This window comes from Adiantum capillus-veneris, chromosome 28, assembly GCF_014529385.1.
Source record: "Adiantum capillus-veneris isolate H3 chromosome 28, ASM1452938v2, whole genome shotgun sequence".
Classification (NCBI taxonomy): Eukaryota; Viridiplantae; Streptophyta; class Polypodiopsida; order Polypodiales; family Pteridaceae; genus Adiantum; species Adiantum capillus-veneris.
In genome coordinates, this window is record NC_140958.1 from 28,043,651 (window position 1) to 28,046,863 (window position 3,213).

Below are 3,213 nucleotides of genomic sequence, written 5' to 3' on the forward strand. Positions count from 1 at the left end.
ATCTATAAATTTGGACTCATAGGTGGCATATTCTAAAAGACCCTCCTGCTTCAAGTCTCTCAACTTGTCCCACAACTTTTCTGAAGTGGTACCTCCCCCAAAGCGCCTCTTAAAAGCGGTTTTTAAGGGTTCCCAGTCATCCTTGGTTGCTTGTGGAAGTGCATTGTACCATAATCTAGCTTCTAGCTTCATGAGATACTTAAAGATTGTAACCCGGGATTCATCCGTATCTTTATTTCTCACTACACATGCTACTTCAAAGTCATCTAGGAAGTCTGTTACCAAATCCTCCCCCTTATTTCCTTTAAATGTTGGAAATGCTACACTTTCCATGATTATTGAGAGAGAGCTAGAAAGACACATTGCTTAACTTGCAAAAGTTTTTTTCTTCTTTACAAGGAGGCGTGTATACCCTCTTATACTAGGACATAGATTAAAACTTCAAACGGTACATTGCCTTGTACGAAAGGTAAAACAAATGGTTGATCTGATCCCAGAACCTCAAAAAACCGCTCCCCACCCAGCATGGTGTCAATGACGTGCTGGTAGTGAGCCTTCAAGTCCAATATTACCTTGATTGAGCGTACACGTGTTGGTATGTGTGATCTATCTTGAGGTAGGTTGTACTAATTCATGTGAAGCTTAGAGGTGCTTAGTCACTCTCCAAGCTTGTGGGAGAGGGTGGTGTTCTTTCCTAAAAAAAACTCAGTAGATCCCTAGTTTCTTTAGTGAGAGTGTGAGCCAATGCTTCCGTTATCTTTGCTGCAGCATCAGGTGCGACTTGAAAATTGACTGTGATAATTACCTCGGTGACTTGAGTTACCCGATTCTCAAAGTAGAATAGTGTTGATTCTCTATTGTGCAGAGCTCCTTCCATTTTGTTGTTGTTGGTTGGTTGTAGGTTGCGGACATGGTTTCGACCTTCTCCTTCTTCTTCTTGGCACTCGGCCTATGTATATCCATTGGGTTTGGCGTGTTGGTTGACTCTCCCACTGCAAATCAATTACCGTTACGCCTGGCACTCGAGCTTCGATGGAGATGCGGAGTTCGTCTAGTTGTGCTTGGAGCTCTTCTTCTTCTGTCGTCCAATTAGCAAATTCTGCTAGCCATTCATCCATTCACAATAGTTTAGGGGTTTCAGTCTTGTAAACTGAAGGTTTTCATGAAAAGATCCTCAGTGGGGGCACCAAATGACGGGAGCAAAGCGAACCCCGAACCCCCGACGGCCTCTAAAACACCAGGGACCGAATGGCACGCCTCGAGCCTGTCATGGTAAAGCAAACAGGGGGCACCACCTAGCTTCAGCGGCTAGGACGCAAACAACACACCACCATAACAAAGTTTTTATCCAAGAGAGATGGATGCTTGGGAGTAATGATGAAGAGGAAGGGAAATGAGATTAAGTAAGAGAGAGAGAGAGAGACAGAGAGAGAGAGAGAGAGAGAGAGAGAGAGAGTGAGGGAGGGGGTGTAGCGGCTTAGTACTTAGGCACCACAGGAGGATGGGGAATCCGCACACCCTTCACACATACACAAGCTCACTCCAAACACAAGACTAGGTGGCGATTCCGCACACCTCACATGGGCAAAACATTGCAGGAAAACATACTCACAAAAACTCAAGCTTTATTTAGAGAATAAGGAGATGAAATGGGGAGCATAGGGTAGGGGAATGAGAAGGGAGAGAGTGGTAGAGCACATGGCGGATAGGTGGGAGTTGATGGCGAAGACTCGCACGAGGGTTATGGCCATCATCCTTCATTTAGTTGCCCTTCATCTTCCATAGCCCAAGTGTGTAGAGGCCATGCTCAAGACGAGCATGGTGATTGCGGTGATGGTGATGGTGTGGGTGTGTGTGTGTGCACTACGCACACACAGTGCATAGTGTACTCTTTGGTGATGTTGTGTGTGTGTTTAGTGTGATGGTGACCCCTCTTTATATAGGGGAGGAGGGGGGAGAAATTCTAGAATTTAGAAATGAAGAAATCATTATCTACATAGGCTATGTGACTGTGGGCCCCACTTGTCTGGCTGTGTGTATATGTGCCCGAACAACAGTCTCATGAGAGAGAGACTAAGAGAGAGAGATGGGTTGATGAAAAAAAGTGAGAGGTGACATGGAGAATAAAGTAATTACAAGAGGGGAGAGAGGGGAGTGTGTTCAGAGGTGAATCTGTGTGCAGATGTGTGTGAACACAAGAAAAATCAGGTAACCACCGGGTGGGGATGGATCTGTGGGCACCTTTTTCAGTGAAACTGAGTGTGGGGGAGGTTATTTAGCTACAAGATAAGAGACATGGTGCCCTTTAGAGAGAGAGGGGGGTATTTGGGTCATGGGATATGATAGGAGAGAGAAAGAGGGGGTGGGGTATACTATTTTGGAAGATAGGATAAGTTGCATGTGAGTTAGGGTGCATTATTGGTGAGTTATAATGAATTATTGGTGAGAGGTGGAGTAGCTTGAGGGGAGAGAGAAAGGAGAAAGGACAAGGGGAAGAGAGAGGGGGTTGACCTTTTGAGTGGAGGAGAGGAAAAGGGACACACGGCGGGGCAACAGTGAAGAAAAAGGAGGTAAGGTGGGGATGGGCTACCCTGCAGGCATGAGGTGGCCTATTTTACCTTTCTTATATATTTACATAATCATACTTTATTTTTTTCTTACTTTTTTCCAATGCCTTTTTTCACTCCCTCCCTAAGAGGGGGTTTTCATGGGGTGGGGACAAGAGAAGAGGGGTATGGGAGCTTGGCTTGTGAAAAGCCCCCATCAATGCATACTTTATGCCCTCTTCATCTATTTTTGTGCTGCTATTTCTGTAGTAACATTATTGTTCATCAGCAGATGACTTGGTGTTACTCTGAATGTAGATATATACAACAATTGATTTACATTTGAGATTGTTGAGCTGTTTGCTGATGGTTGTGTTGTGCGTTCCACACACTCTATTAGAAATAGTTTATAAAATTTATAATTTTAGATTAAGTTTTTCTATCATATGTGTTACATAGAAACACAAGCGTTACCACTCGTTATATTAAGAGTGAAGAGATGCATATTTGCATGCCCTCTTCATCTTAATGTGACATATTGGTTACTCGTGTGTTTCATATTCCAAAGGAACATCATTTTTCATCATTAAATGACTTGGTGTTATTTTGGACGTAAACACAAACGATAGGTAACTTACATCTGCAATTGTTAATTTATCCGTTGATA